The 17,282-nt window shown below is 41.1% G+C and overlaps 1 non-coding gene across 1 annotated transcript; it reads right to left on the reverse strand.

The window, feature by feature from the left end:
• Nucleotides 1–16,386: 16,386 nt before the first annotated feature.
• Nucleotides 16,387–16,461, reverse strand: Trnat-ugu. Its single transcript has one exon. It is a non-coding gene; the product is annotated as a tRNA-Thr (tRNA).
• Between the last annotated feature and the right edge of the window lie 821 nt (nucleotides 16,462–17,282).

The following is a 17,282-nucleotide window of genomic DNA, read 5'->3' on the forward strand; positions in this document are numbered from 1 at the left end:
TAGTTCCTGTTGTTTATAAATGACTTACAGTCACCAACCTGTCCCCAGACATGTATAATATTTGCAGGCGGCACCAACATTCTGATAAAAGTGGAGACTGTAGTTGACTGGAGAATGAAATCAAAGTATGCACGTTACATATAGTGATTGGTTCTCCAGAAACAGTCTTGTCGTAAATGCAGAAAAGTCAGTAACTATGCATTTACATACAACACAAAGGATACACCCCTGAAGAAAACCTAAAGTGGGACAAATATGTAAGCTTCATCAATAAGAAATTAAGTACCACCTGCTATTGCACGAATTCTTACAGGCTGCATGACACAACAAATGATAAAAAATATATATTACACACAGGTGGAATCACTGTTGAGATACGGCATAATTTTTTGGGGCAACTCATCTGCCAGCAGAAGTTGCTTTATTGTCCAAAAAATAAGATGCAACTACAAGAAGCTCGTGCAGGCCACTAAAAATTTTTCCACGGTTTTGTTTATACATTTTAGAAGTTGCATATTTCATTTAGAAAATAACATACACTGAAGAACAACTAGTACAAAAAAATTAAACAATTCATAAGTACAATACATGACAGAAAATGGAACTGCACAGTGAATATGAAAAAATGATTTAGACAAGATGGGCCCCTACTAGGGAAAAAACTTTACAAGTTACCACACCACAATTAGGACAAAAAAATTTAAAGAATTTTAAAAGGGCTCTAAAAACGTATTTTTTAAATAAACTTATAATAAGTTTTATGAATCTTCACAATCTTAAACCATATAAAAGCTAGTGAAGCTAGCTGCTTTTTAAAATCTGGATGAATTCATATAGAATACTTCAGTAACACAATCAGTGTTAGTGTATGTCATATAAATTGTAAATACTTTCTAATCTTTGAATTTGTGCCATATGTACAACAGCAAAAGCTGCTAATATTACTCCACTTTCTTTATTAAGAGTAATTGTTGTTAACTCATAAGAAAAGTGTCATGATATAATGTAAATTTGTTTCCTTGTACAAAAATTATAAGTCATGATAAACACAACAATGTAAAAATCCTCTTGCTTTTTAAAACTGATCTGAGTTATTGAGAAGAGCATGAAGACATCAACCTGTATGTGTACATTTGCTTATTGTTTTATGTATGTGAAATTATTCATGTTGGAGATATCACATAAATTCACTTTGTATCATCTCATCATCACAAAATAGATGTGTCCAATATCAGTTTGTAACTATGCACGAAAATGTTGAAATGGATCAATAAAACAATCAATCAATCAATCAAGTGATGGATGAACATATTAGTGTGGAATTGTATGGGGAGTAACATATGATGCTCCTCTGAATGAGTATAACTTGAGGATTTGTATGTATTTTGCAAAACATGTGGTCATTATTCTGCTTTGAGCAGATGAGATGTTTTTGCAAAATAGGTAAAGATCTGTTGTCCAAGATTTAAGTCATGTTGAGTCTATGTAATAGCAAATCTGTAAAGCAGAATCAACTCGATGTAATCAGTAATTCACTGACAAAAGGGTAATATGTGATGTATGTTCTTTTGTAAATAAAAAGAAAAAGTAATTATAGATGTGAAACTACGGTTAAATGTAATAAGACTTTTGAGTCCCATTAAGATCCATGGGGACTAATTTGAAGTATGTTCTTATAACATAAATGATAGAACTCTAAATTGAATATCAGTGTCGAAGCTATTGTGAAATTTGTTTGTGTGCCTAGACAACACTTGGATGTTTGTGATTGTAATATGAGTATTAACATACTGGATAATGTGTGAATGAAATCTTGTGTCTGATGTGTCTTGCATAGTGCAACTAAACAGTTTCATTGATGCATGTGCTGCAAAGAGATAAGAGCAGCACTTAGCTTATTCAATCCCATGAGTTGCTACTTGTCTGCTGAGGAGGATGTCCTCAACCGGATTAACAAGAAATTGAGCACAAGGCTGTGCAAGTGACAACCTGGTTGATTATTGATGCCTCATCCCAATCCAGCCATGTACCACATTGCCTGGGTCTATCCTGATTGGCACCATCTGCCAACAAGAGTATGTTAACGAGATTATTTCAGAGTCTTTGTAAATAAACAATAATGTCATTATTTAGCCATCATCAAAGGAAACTGAACAGTTGTTTGCATGTATCAGTTACATAAATACTATGCTGATGTGAGAAATGATTAAATTTATGAGCTATGGTTTTGTTTTAAAAAAATAACTGATAGGTTTAGCTCAATTCTTCCTATATCACTTACTTCTTTGCTCCATTTCTGTCTGCTGAGAAAGCAGAAAGTGATGTTGTACAACTCAGATTAATTAAATACTATTCAAAGCAGTATTATTTTTGTTTAATATTGTTAATATTTCCTCTCCTAACATTGTTTTCATTTTTTTCACAGCCTTACAATGATGAGTACCTAATGAAGTTGGATGTTTCTAATACGGTGATGCTACTGATTGGCTACCATTCCTGCTGCCTTAAATACATATTGTATTCAATGAAAGACCCTGCTTTTATTCAATATTCATTTCAGGAAGTCTGATTCTCTTAAAAGAAAAATTGCTATGCAAAGCAAGAAAGATTCGTATTTCTATCATGGTCACACATCACTCTGTTTTCTTAACAGACCAACAGTCATTGATTGTGCATACTTCACTGTCATTCCCAGTGTTGGGATAGTACCTGTTTCTCTTGTTGCTAATAGCATAAGGCAAATAACACTTGATTATTTGTGAAAGAGAAGGAGGAATAGGCTATTTTCCTATGTTAAAAATATGATTTAGATTGTTCTTATTCGGAGTGATTATAATATTCAAATCACAGTTACTGTCAATATTCTCACAAAATGTCTTTTATTTTTATGTAATTAAAGGTTAAAATCATTAAATATCAAGCTTTGGTCATGTGATTGAAAATACTCTTGTTATTGGCTGAATCTCTGGTGACTTCACAGACTAGGAGTAATACAAAGTTATAAGTATGTTACAGGAGGGGTAGCTGAACTTACTATGTTTTTACACACTTTTTCTTGAAATAGTTTAGTTATTTAATTATGGAAAACGCATTTACAACTTTTAAGTAACAATGGAAATGAATTTTGTGAATGCAGATAGTGGAAGCGGACCGAAAATTGATGTATTTATGCTCCACTCATTTATAGCAGTGACATGTTCAAGGGCGGACATTCTTTTTCCTGATCCCTGCAACATCATTAAACCCCCTGAAAACTAAGGAATTGTGAAACTTTTGCAAATGGGTCCCTATATTATATCTAGAGTGTTGACTATCAGTCATGAAATATGACCCAAAGCACAATAGAATTATTCTTGGTAAAACTTCATGCTGATTTCCACTACTCAAAAGAAGCATGGGCTTTTTGGCAAAAAGGATAGCGCATATGACTACAGATAAGGAGAACCCAGGTTTGAAACCTAGGAGGGTCATAATTTTTTTAAGTTTTATATGAAAATAGCATTAGCAAGATTTCAATGTCGCAGTTGTTTCAATGGTGGGATCTATTGTATATAGCTTTACATTAATCTTAGACTGAGAAGTGGACAACTGAGGATCAATGCATCTACTTTGCTTACAAACAATTAACTGTTTTGAAAGCATTGCTAGCAGTGAAGAGAACATCATGCCACTACAGTACAATGAGGTGTAGGACAATAAAGTGTTGTACGCAGTGAGATATAAAGCATAGAAGGTAACACAAATGGAAGGGCTGTGCTGTTTGGGCATGCAAACTAACATCAGTGTCTGAAGCAGACTTAACTTCATCTTATGTAAGATGATGAAACTTCAAAGCTTAACCCCAATAAGGATCTAAGCTAGACTGAACAAAGATTTAAAAAAAAAAAAAAAAAGAAAAGAAAAAAAAAGGAAAACATTGTCTCTGATAAAGTAAAAACTGTGTGGTCACATTAACTAGAAAATATCTTTTTGAAAGTAACTTTTGTGAACAGCTATTGCAAACGTAAGCACTTGTAAATGGCAAGGAAAACACAGTAATACCCTGTTTCTAATCGGTGTGGTGAAGTTTTGTAATAGTGACTTGGTTTTCATATGATAGGACTGTCAATTTGTTTTATAAATAAGTTAAAATATTGTTGCAGGCTAGATTTTAACCAGCAACGTATGGATATCAACTTTTAATATTCAACAGTTCATCGCTCTACTATCTGAGCTACCAATGGTGTGCAAGGAAACAGGTATAACAATGATTTTTACAAAGAGTTTAACTCTGTTGATGACTATCCTTTGCAACAGTGAGCAAGCACATGTTGGAGGTAAATTAATGTTAACTTCAGAGTGAAAGGCATTCTTAATTAAGCAAGGAAACTTTGGCATAGACATGGTGGTGTTTTGCTGATGCAGTGCAAACAATTTTTACGTATCTTCTCATTCTCTTGAAACACTCAAAAACAATTTTTCAAGAGTTTTAATGGATGTATTCATACAGTGTTATACTATACACTATTTGTAATCCATTTTCCAAAATATAAATTCCTAAACAAGACATCACTGTGAATTATAATATTATTATGGAAAGGATAGTTGCTACTCACCATATAGTGGAGATGCTGAATCACATAGTCAAAATGAGCTTTCGAGAAACTAGACATTGTCAAAAATAAACACACACACATATGACACAGCCTCTGGCAGCGGAAGCCAGACTCATCACTTTGAATTAGCTTTATGACAGTAGGAGCAGCGAGCTAAATCAGCGACATAACAGGCATCACATGACTCAAATGGAGCAGTTTGGTGGGCTTTCAAGTTATTTTAGTTTTATTTCCGTTTATATACAATAATACTGAAATTCACAAAGGAAAACAAAATGTTATGAGCATAAAATGACATAATTGGCCATTTAACATTGTTTCCAGAAAAGTCAAATATCCTACTACAGATCCCATGAAGAGGAGAACCTCAGGGAATGATAGTAAAATGTCAAATACTGTCAATACAAATATATCGAAAGACAAAATCAGATCTAATCTAACCAACAAAAGATAATAAATATATGATTATTCCCAGGTAACAGTGCCTATAGTTTGAGCAAAAAACAGTGTAAGTGAAAAATATTTTTAGATTTCAGCTCCTCTTGGTGGAAGGGACCTTGGAGTACAGGGTGACATGCAAAAGTCTTGAAGCAGTTCATTAATGTGGGTTATGCGAACAAGAGAACATGATTTAATGTGTGCTATGTTAAATAATATTTTGATATTATCTTGTTATGGTATAACATCAAATAATCTGTTTCATGGGGGAAGAATTACTCTACACATTAAATACCCCCATGCCAAAGACATCTGCTGCCCGGCAGATGGTCAGACTGTTTTGAAAATTTCTGAGCTGTGCAACTGACACAATGGAGCTATACCTCAGTTACTGACAGTCAAGCATTGTAGTGGGGATGTTTTTGGTTCACATTTGTCTGCAGCAGCTTTGGCTGGGCATTTTCAATCTGAATAAATTCACACACTGCAGTTTGTTTAGCTAGGTAGTAATAGTCTAATCACTTTTTTGGGCATTTTTGCAACTAGTGTAGGTCCCTTATCACATGAACATACCACACGGAGAAACATTGCAAACAATGAAAAATGATCACAGTGTGTTACCACAAGTGTCATCTGCAGCTGACAATGGCAACCAGCACCTGGAGTAGGAGAGCAACAAGACAATGGTGAACAGAGCAGAAGGTTTGATTGAGCTATTTCTTGGGTTGTCACTATGGCAGCTATCCTGTTAACAGCTGTCTGTCAATCACTTTTTCATTCTGGTCCAGTTATAGAATAGTTAATATTTTAGGTCCACCGCAAGTGCTGGTGACATTTCCTGATGATATCTAGATTATTAATAATTACCTTTCTTCACATCTTGATTCCACTAGTGATGGAAGTTGTTGTGAATGTTACCAGAGAAGAATGTAAACATAATATCTGATGCAGTGTTTGTGATTCCAGTGCTTGATGTATCAGCAATAAGCAGGAATTTTATTTTTTAATGGTTATTCATGTTTATGGGAAGTCTGAATTCTAATTCCTAACGCCAGAAATATGAGGTGCATTCGCCATGACGCCTCCTATTTTTCTGAGGACGGGAAACAGAAACATGCAGTTTGTTTGTTTTAAAATATGTATGCACCTATTGTTAGTGCATGACAGAGAATGGCACTCTGTAGCATATAGGACTCAAGAGTGAGAACTGTTTTTCATGGTGATGTTCTCTTTACAAGTACACTGTATAACCATCCATTTTCTCCATTTGCTTAATGTGATATCAACTGACATTCATCACCGGTTCAGCAAGATGTGGTGAAGGTGTCATGGATAAGTCTAATATCTGTCTGTGGGTGCAGAGCTCAAGAAGGCAGAATGTCGTGTGACAACAAACGAAGACAGTCTCGACTTACCTTTCTTCACATCTTGATTCCACTAGTGATGGAAGTTGTTGTGAATGTTACCAGAGAAGAATGTAAACATAATATCTGATGCAGTGTTTGTGATTCCAGTGCTTGATGTATCAGCAATAAGTAGGAATTTTATTTTTTAATGGTTATTCATGTTTATGGGAAGTCTGAATTCTAATTCCTAACACCAGAAATATGAGGTGCATTCGTCATGACACCTCCTATTTTTCTGAGAATGGGAAACAGAAACATGCAGTTTGTTTGTTTTAAAATATGTATGCACCTATTGTTAGTGCATGACAGGTCACACCATATGGTCGGATGACATGGTCGAATGAGTGGTGAAAGTTGTTTTGGAGGATCACCAAATGAATGTGGAACACATTGCCTCCAAAGCTGGCATTTCTGTGGGATATATGTACAAAATCATGCACAAAGACTTGAACGTTAGAAAAGTACCCTCCACATGAATGCCACAAATGCTGACGGAGACAGGACAACTACAAGACAATGTGTATGGCATTTTTCAAGGCAATGTTGACATGTGATAATGGCATGAATGAGAATTTATTTTTATTGATTGTGACAGTGCATCAGATAAAGTATGATGTTTTTCAATACTGAAATAAAGCATTAGTAAGTTTGATGGAAGTCAGTGCCTGTGCTGAAGAAATTGTAGTCGCTAGTGGCAATTTTTCGGGGCCAGTGGAGGTGTTAATCCTTACCCATTGCATTCAAAAGGGCATTTCTGGGATAGATGCATTCCACCAAGATGTTTTGAAGAACGAGTTCCTTACAGCATTGTGAAAAATGGCAGAAAATGATATATGTGTGCTTTTTCATCAAGAGAACACAACAGTGCATCTGCCAAATGCAGCAGTACTGTTTCTTTGTGACAACAGCTTTGAAGTGATTTCTTGTGTTCTGTACTTACTTGGCCTGGCTCCTAGTGATTTCTGGCTGTTTCCAATAATGAAAGAAACACTCTGTGGTTGCACATCCACCAGCCATGATCCTATTGCATCTGTAATTTTGGTTCATTAGATTGGAGAAAGGGTCCAAACTACACTGTCATCAGTCCCTCTGACATTGGAATAACCAAAACCAATAAAACCTCACACTATATGAGGGAACTACAGTGGCCATCAAGGAGAGAAAGGGAGTCCTGGATAGCTACAACCAACGGGTTGCAAGGGAAGCACTGGCTGATAGCGTGCAAACTGCTCAAGGAGTCAGTACAGATAGTGAAGGACAGTCCTGAGCAGAAGTGGAAATGGTCCAATGTGCACAAGATGGCTACCAATTCTGCAGTAAAAACACTACAGCCATCTGGCAAGGAACAAAGTTCTGTGTGTCTCGCATAGGTGTAAGCATAACCGATGTGACCAGGAACCAAGGAGCCATTAGTATAAATCACTTCTGAACCCTGGGATGAACTGAGGAGACATTAGAATCGGTGGTGAAGGGCCTCTGGAGATATAGAATTCTTTGAATTGATGGAGAGATCAAGACAGCTGTGGTCGAGAGACGCACCACAGAGGGGTACGTGAATGGGCGGAGAAAAGAGGTGGTAAAGGGAAGTGCTGGAGCTCAGAAAAGAGCGATGGAATGCGGGCAGCCATGCTAAGCACACATCGTGGCCACCACTGCCGTGGGAGGTTGATCTCCATGTCTGGATAAAGGAGATCATAATTAGGGTGCTTTGGGGTGCAGCAAATGTGGAGCACATAAGATATCAGCTGTTGTTGGCGCAAAACTCACAGCAGTGGAAACCCTGCCTCTGCAAGCAGGCTAATCATGCAGCTAGTCCAGAAGGCACCAAGTTGGACCCCACAATGGTGGATAGGATCTAGTATCTACAATGTCGAAGTTGACGCGGAACCATAGACAGGACTCCCATAGTCTAAACGAGACTGGACCAGTGCTTTGTACAATTGCAGGAGAATAGAGTGGTCTGCACCCCAGGTGGTATTGCACAGACATTTAAGAACATTCTAGATGTGACCAGCATGTCCTCTTCAGCTGGCAAAGATGAGGGAGCCATGTCAACTGGACATCGAGGACCACACCCAAGAAGCGATCGGTGTCCACCACCTGGATGGATTGGTCATCGAGGAACAGGTCCGGATGGTGATGGACTGTGGGTGATGGCAGAAATGTGTGACACATGACTTGGCCACCAAAAACTGAAAGCCATGGGAGAGAGCCCAAGATTGTGCCCAGTAGATTAGACCCTGCAGACATCGTTCTGCAGCACCTATGATGGAGGAAGCGATGTAGATACAAAAATCTTCAGCATGAAAAGAGGGGGACACTGTCGGCCCAGCAGCCACCACCAGTCCATTAGTGGCGACGAGAAAGAGAGGTACGCTCAGCACAGAACCCTGTGAAACCCCATTTTCTTGCCGATGGGAAGTGCTGTAGGAGGAACCAACTTGGACCCAGAAAGAGAAACAAGAAAGAAAGTTACTGATAAGAAAAGGGCAGAGTGCCATGAAGCCACCAGTCGTGGAGGGTGGTGAGGATGTGGTGGTGACGTAGGCTTTAAACAGGTCAGAGAAGACTGCAATGAGGTGATGCTGATGGGTGAAAGCCGACAGGATAGCAGACTCCTGGTGGACTAAGTTATCCACTGTAGAGCAGCCTCTGCAGAAACCACATTGAGTCAATGACAAAAGGTCGCGGGATTCAAGGATCCAAAACAGCCTCTTAACTCACCAGGCATTCGATGAGATTGCAGAGGGTGTTGGTAAGGCTAATTGGACGCTAGCTATCCAGCTGAAGAGGTGGCTTTCCAGGCTTCAACACCAGAATAACAATGGTTCCTGCCACTGGGTAGGAAATACTCCCTCACTCCACAGATGATTGAAAAGGGTCAGTATACAATGGTGGCCAGCCACTGATAAGCGTTGGAGCATTTGGTTATGTATCTGATCTGGTCCAGGAGCCGTGTCAGGACAAGGGCAAGGGCACTGGTGAATTCCCACTCGCTAAATGGGCATTATAGGGCTCCAAGCAGTGAGAAATAAAAGACAAAGGCAGTCATTCCAAGCGCTCTTTAAGGAGGAGGAATGTGGGTGGATACTGAGTTGATGCAGAGGCTTGGGCAAAGCGTTGAGCGAAATGTTCTGCAGCAAAGTCTGGATGAGTAAGGACAACACCATCCACAGAAATTTCTGCAACGCCTGTAGGAGGATGATGGCCAAAACTTCTCCTAAGTTTAGCCCAGACTTGTGAAGAGGGTGTGTGCGGTCCTATGGGAGCCACAAATCGTTCCCAGCAAATCAGTTTCTGAAATTTGATTAGGTAACGGGCCCCAGGTATGGAATCGTTGAAAGACGAGAAGGTGAGCAGTAGAAGGGTGTTGCTTGAAGTGTTGAAGAGCATGGCGGCATCTTTTATGGCTGCAGCAATTTCCAACGGGAGGGGGGGGGGGGGGGGGAGAGGAGGGCGGGAGGGGGGGAGGGGAATCCAAGGAAGAAGGGATGGCTGAAGCAGTTGTGGAAAGAATAGTGGCAGTCAGAGTCTGCATAGACTCATCAATACTGCTGTATGGTAGTACAGGGGGGATGGTAGCAGAGGAGAAGGCACCCCAATCAGCTTTAGAGAAGGCGCACCTGGGAGGGTGACGGACCGAGATACACTGAAGGAAGGTCAAAACAATCGGGTAATGATTGCTGTCACATAAGTCATCGTGGACACCCCTTTGAATGGAGGGAAGAAGGCCGGGACTGCAGATGGAGAGGTCAATGGTAGAGAATGTGCTGTGTGCCACACTAAAGTCTGTGGGAGTGCTGGTGTTTAGGAGACTGAGGTCAAGCCCTGCCAGAACAGCTTCAACTGTCCTGCCCAGGGCAGTAGTTATGTGACTACCCCAATGAGGGTTGTGGGCATTAAAGTTCCCTAGAAGCAGGAAGGGAGAAGGGAGTTGTGGAAGAAGGGTGGTTAGGGCAAGGGGTGTGGGTGACCTGTCAGGCAGGAGGTAGAGATTACAGATTGTGATTGGAGTGGTCAAATGGACCCTGAAAGCAATTGCTTCCAGATTGGTATAGAGGGGAACCGATTTACTAATAATGTCCTTGTGGACCAAGGTGCAAACACCACCGGAAGCCTGCCAGGGGCCAATTTGGTTTCGACAGAAAGTGTGGAACCCACAAAGTGTGGCTGAGTAAGAGTTGACAAAATGGGTCTTCTGGAGATCAATACAAGCAGCAGAGTAGGAGACAAGAAGGGGCTGCAACTCTGGGAGGTGACGCAAATAGCCATTACAGTTCCACTGGAGGATTCTCAAGGAAGGCAGCACCTCAGGGGTACTGGAGGGTCCTTGTCCTTGTTCTTGTGTTTCTGCTTCTTCTCTTGTGAAGGAAGAGAAGGGCAGACTGCAGCGAGGTCGGGCACGGAATTATACCTGGTAATCTTGGTGCCAAACCAACTGCAGATCACGCGGCTGATGTGGAGCTGGAGATTGCCTTTCAGGGGGGTGCAGGGAAGAGGAGTCCCAGGAGGGAGCTCGAGTACCAGCAGCTGCCGAAGAAGGGGAGTGCTTCTCCGGCGGGGGAGGGGGAGCAGCACCCTAAGGTGTGGGTATGGGTACTGATGGGGAGGAGGAGTGGGAGAGTGAGGGTGAGGGGGAAAGTGTGGGGTGAATTTGGCGGGGCTTGGAAGAGGAGGGGTTAGGAGGGGGAATGGATGTAACTGAAGCAAAAGTAGAAGTTAGAGGCACAGGATTGAGGCAGTCATACTTCCAACAGGTCTCAGTGTAGGTAAATCGATCTAAAGTCTTGTACTCATGAATCCATTGTTCTTTCACATACACCGGGCATGCTGGTGAGCGTGGAGGATGCTGCACATTACAATTGATGCACAGTGGCGGGGGAGCACAGGGACTTCCCTCAGGGAGTGCCTACAGTCATCGCAGAGAGGATCATTGGTGCAGCAGGAAGACATATGTCCAAACCGTAAGCATTTAAAGCATCTCATTGGTAGTGGAATGTAAGGTTTTACATCACAGTGATACATCATCACCTTTATCTTCTCTGGGAGGGTATCTCCCTTGAAGGCCAGGATAAAGGCACCCGATCAGTGCGATTGTTTTTAGGGCCTCTCTCTACATGGCGGATAAATCGGACTCCTCCCTGCTCTAGGTTTTCATGGAGCTCCTCATCAGTTTGGAGAAGATACCCTGATACCATGTACCGAGTCCTAAGATTGGTGGGGTGGGGCGGGGACTGGGATGTCACCGAGATGGTCACAAGCACTCAGGGCTGCAGAAGATGTGTTTATCACCAAAGAACTGGACCGTACTTTGCAATACTTATCTTCAATCGGCTCCACGAAAAACAAAGGCTTGGTCGTGGCAAAACTCTAGCCATCTGTCCTGGTACAGAACAGGTACCGAGGGAAAGGTTTCAATCCAAGCCGGTGAGCTTGAGCCACTTCTCAGATGGTGGCCAGAGAGGGGATGGCTGAAGGATCAGAAGAAGGAGTGCCATGTCTATAATCAGTCTTAGAGACGGCCACAGAATGGCCAGGATGTTGAAGCTTTTGTCGCTTCATGTGCAAGACATCCACCCTGCACCAGCCAGCCACAGCAAGGGCTGTCAGGCACGGCGGCCATTGCCGGGAGTTCTGATGCCCCAATTTGATGAGCATCAACTCCTTGGCATACACGACGCGTTAACAGTTCAGGTACTAGCAGTGTGATCCCTGTAGCTCAGCTGAGTGGGTACTTAACAGCCCCACCCCACAGACTGGCTACTGTGCTGGTAACCTAGCAGGATGGGGGCCAGGGTGCAAGGGGAAAAGGGAGGGAAGGGGAGAGGAGCCTGCACCATGGAAACTAGGTACCGTGTTCATCCCCAAATGGCTCACACTGAATGGAAAATTTTGGAAATGGAAGTCAGCTCACATTGAAAGGAAAACGTTGGAAATGGGGGTCGAACCGCAAGGGGACCAAAAATGCCGAAAAGGAGATGGAGACAGCAAACTAAACAATAGCACATACCAAAACAAAGCCAAGAGGATAGCCAGGTAGATACAAAGAAGTCCATGAAGAGGGAAAGGAGGAGGGCAGGGAGAAAGGAGCTAGAACACAGAAGGAGAGGAAGAGGGATGGTAACGCAGTCTGGAAAAAGGAAGGAGACTGCAATAGCTAGGGGCCCTGTGCATGCCACACACCTACCCACAAAAGGGACTCTGGGGCCCCTGGGGGGATCTGTAATTTTCCAATGGTCAAACCAGACTCTGAAACAAGCTTTTGCAGCAACCATGGAGTAATAGCATGAACATTGTGAAAAATGTGTACGGTTGCAAGGAGGTACACAGTTCTCATGTGATTAATTTGTGAGAAATAAATTTGTGATGGTGCAACTTGAAGGCATCTCATGTCATTATCGATGGTATATAAGTCTAAAAACTACAATTCTCATAGTATGACTCATTTCAGGATGTAAATCAACTTCAGCATACCCTCATTAAATTATCAAAGAATCTGAGGTGGTCCCTGAGAATATTTTGACAGAAGCTGCAATGTAGAATTATTTGAAAGTGACAATAATGAATTTCATGTGCATCTACATCTATATTGGAAAAGTTATCCCTGTAGTTTAGTTATGGGATGTAAAACAGGCTGAGTCAACTTTTATACAGGGAAGAAATTGTTACTAAGCCACAAAGAAATGCAAGTTATTCTCTATCAAATGAGATATGATCACTTGATGAAACTCTCTCATGAGCTTAATAAAGTACTATGTAACTAAAAAGTTTCTTTTGAATGATAACAACAAACTTTTCATAAAACAAGTAAATGTTCAAACGGAAAGATTTAGGTGTTCCATTTTCCCAAGCGCCATTCGAGAGTCGAATGGTTGAGAACTAGAGTGAAAATGGTTTTATGAACCCTCTGCCAGGCACTTAAGTGTGAATTGCAGAGTAACCATGTGAACACAGATGTAGATGTAGACTTTAGAAGAAAAGCTAGGCAGATAAAATATTTCCCCCACTTGCCCGGTACCAAAAATTTTGTTCCACAAAAATTTCCTCAAGATTTACATACCCTCCAGTCGCTGTATTTAAGCAAAAGATTTGAAAAACATCATAATTTCAAACTTATTTTAAATCAAAACAGAACGTTTGCAAACAGAGTTCTGTATCAGAACTTATCTATTAACTATGACTACAGTAGCTCATTGTCATTCTGTTACTGCTGAATGAGCATTGAGTGCTCATAAATCCTTGGGAGATAGACAATGGCTGCAGACATTTGAACTACAGTCTTTTTTATGTTTCAGCCCAGAACACTTAAAAAATTTTAAAGCGCATTTTTTGAGCATCAGAGCGCTTTTAAAAAGGAAAAAATGAAGTACAAACATTTCATTTTGTTGTCAAATTGCCTAATTTCACTTCCTTGGGATATGCTTCCATTTGTCTGTGTGCCATGACCAACACAGCAGTGTGGAATAGATCAGCATGTATTAGTGTCCCACAGACCCACTGAATTGTGTAATATCGTGCATTCACAGATGTCAGATCTGTAATGAAAGAGTGGAGTCCATGAAACTGTGTGCTGGTGTAACTTACCATGATGAGCCAAAACATTGTGACCACCACTTAACAGCAGTCGGTTCACCCTAGGAATACAATACAACAGAAATTGTGCTTGATATGGGTTTGACAGATCCTTGGTTGGTTTCTGGAGATATGTGGCACCAGATATCTACAGACAGATCACTCAATTCCCATAAAATACCAGCCACTGATTTACGGGCACAGAGCTGGTCGCCAATAGCATCCCAGCTCTGATATGACGTGTCATGGTATACCTTCAAATACATCAGACCTCCTTTTGGCTGGCATAGTGCAACAACTCAATGTGACATGGACTCAACAAGTTTTTTGAAGCCTGTGTAAAAATGGTGCCTCTATAGCTGTCCACAACTGCAAAAGTGTTGCCATTGCAGGGGTTTGTGCACAAACTGACCTCTCCATTGTGTCCCATAAATGTTCAATAGGATTCATGTTGAGCAATCTGGGAACTCAAATCACTCACCTGAACTGTCTACAATGTTCTACAGATGAATTACAAACAGCTGTGGCCCAGTGACATGATGAATATTTCATCAATGTTTGGGAAGATGAAGTCCATGAATGACTGCAAATGCCAGACTATAGCCCCAGTCCATTCCGTGCAAACGCAGCCCACACATTATGGAGCCACCACCAGCTTGCACAGCGCATTGTTGACAAATTGGGCCCATAGTATCTGCAGCACACTTGAAACATATCATCAGCTCTTACCAACTGAAATTAGAACTCATCTGACCAGGCCACAGCTTTCCAGTCATTTACGATCCATCTGATATGGTCACGAGCCCAGGAGAGGTGCTGCAGCAATTGTCATCCTGTTGGCAAAGGCCCTCAAGTTGGTCATCTGCTGCCATAGTCCATTAATGCCAAATTTCATTGCACTGCCCTAACGTATATGTTTGTCATATGTCCCACACTGATTTCTGTTATTTCATGCAGTGTCGCGTTTCTGTTAACATTGACAACTCTACACAAACAATGCTGCTCTAAGTCGTTAAATGAAGGCTTGGGCCACTGCATTGTCCATGGTGAGAGTTAATGCCTGAAATTTGGTACTGTCAGCAACTCTTGACGCTGTGGATCTCAGAATATTGAATTCTGTAACATTTTCCAAAATGGAACGTCCCAAGCATCTAGCTCCAATTACCATTCTGCATTTAAAGTCTGTCAGTTCCAATTGTGCAGCCATAATCATATCAGAAACCTTTTCACATGAATCACCTGAGTCCAAATGACAGCTCTGACAATGCACTGCCCTTTTATACCTTGTGTATGGGATACTGCTGTCATCTATAAAGTGCATATCATTATCCCGCGACTTTTGTCACAGTATGGTCCATCACATTCATCTCAGGCAAATTTGGTGACTAAGAAATCAATGTTACATCACTTTTACGCTTCTCAAACACCTCAATTCTGACCTTGTGACACAGACAGTTATTCTGCTGGAAGATTCCATCACGACAAGGAGGATATAGAGTGTGAACGGATGCAGTTAATTCAATTAGTCTGCAGCTGTCATTACTGCCACAGCTCCCACAGAATCTCATGTGAATGCCTCTATAACACAATACTCTGCCCACAATGGTCTGCATCTGTGGCACTGTGCAGGCTTCAATCATCTGTTCACCAGGATGGAAATCAGTATGGACCTTGTGTGTAGAAAAATAGCGGACATTCTAAGAGAGATAACAATCTTTTCTCAAGATCACTTCCGACATCAGGTTGTACTTGCAGCGATGTTGTCAGTTTGCACATAAGGCAATAGCAGGAGATATGTTCATGGTCATGTGAATCCATGTCCACCAGCCCTCTCTCCTTGGTAGATCCCCAAATCTCAAGTGATTGTTTATGGTATATTCAAGATCACCCTCTCCCAATTATATCGACCAATAGGATGGTAGGTCCCCTGCCCTCCTCTGGGCTAATAGGAATCAAGTTACCCTTCCCTTCCCCCTTTTAATGTAAAGTAATTGCATGGTCCTTGTCATCTGAGGTTTGTGCATCATATTACTTAAGAAATACTAGCAAATTTATGAGGTAAGACACTTCCACATTACACTGTGTGACTGAATTGATTCTGCAGAATGGTTGCTAATATTAATGTAATTTAAGAGGTAAAATACTTTGACATTTTAGTATGTGGCTCAACTATTATGATTTAATGGTATGATAGCATATTCTGCAAAAAAGTGGAAAATACTAATCTAGCCATATATGACGGTAGTATCTATTCCCGAAAGAACAGTTACCGTGGATGACCATGCAGCTTTGCTAGAAATGAAATGATAATTAAATAGACACCCTAGCTGCAAACAGGCGTTGATGTACTTCATTGGGGACATGTTGAAAATGTGTGCCTCGACCGGGACTCGAACCCGGGATCTCCTGCTTACATGGCAGACGCTCTATCCATCTGAGCCACCGCGGGCACAGAGGATAGTGAGGATAGTGTTGCCGGCGCGTTCTGGATAATATGCATTTGCATGTTGCTTATGCATTTGCATATTTGGCTCCTTTTCACTGGTTATTGCATATTTTAACTAAAAACTAGTGCCGATGTGTAATTTCGCTCTCTGTTTACAATATTTTAAAAATTTAGACAGGCGGTCTCTAATTAGATATAGTTTTGATGTCTCACAGACTGACCATGACCTAGAAGTGCGAGCAATCGCTAACAGAGAAGCCAATGCCTAACGAAATCATTACAGAAGAGGAACAGGCAGACAGAGTCGATGCTCCTGCACCCATGCCCTCCAGTTAATCCCCCCCCCCCCCCCCCCTTTGTCATACAGAATGCGCCAGCAACAATTAAATTAAACTACGCAAGCTTTTAGTCACATGTCCATAGTTTCAGTTTAGCTTTCCATTTACTTGTACCAGCTGAATGTGTTTATGTGTAGTGTGTAACATGTTGTGTGCCATGCTGCCCGAAAAAAGATTAGAAATGTTGTTTCATGAATTACTGACCATCCTGGAACATATGACGGAATTGTTTTATACTGTTGGGCTTGAGAGAAAATCTTTTTCCTGCAAAAAAAGTTTCAAATAGACAAGCATATCAAGACAAGTCTTCATATCGACGGAATGCAGAAGAAAGGACCATGACAACAACTTCTGACAACAGCAAGTTGCAGTAGCAAGGTAACCAAAAATGTCAATTTAACATGGATCCATGTGAAGCATTCACTGCAAGCAATTTTCCTTTTCAGAATCTTACAAATCCTATCCTCAAACGCTTCCTATGCAAATA

Source organism: Schistocerca americana, chromosome 1, assembly GCF_021461395.2.
Source record: "Schistocerca americana isolate TAMUIC-IGC-003095 chromosome 1, iqSchAmer2.1, whole genome shotgun sequence".
In the NCBI taxonomy this organism is placed as follows: domain Eukaryota; kingdom Metazoa; phylum Arthropoda; class Insecta; order Orthoptera; family Acrididae; genus Schistocerca; species Schistocerca americana.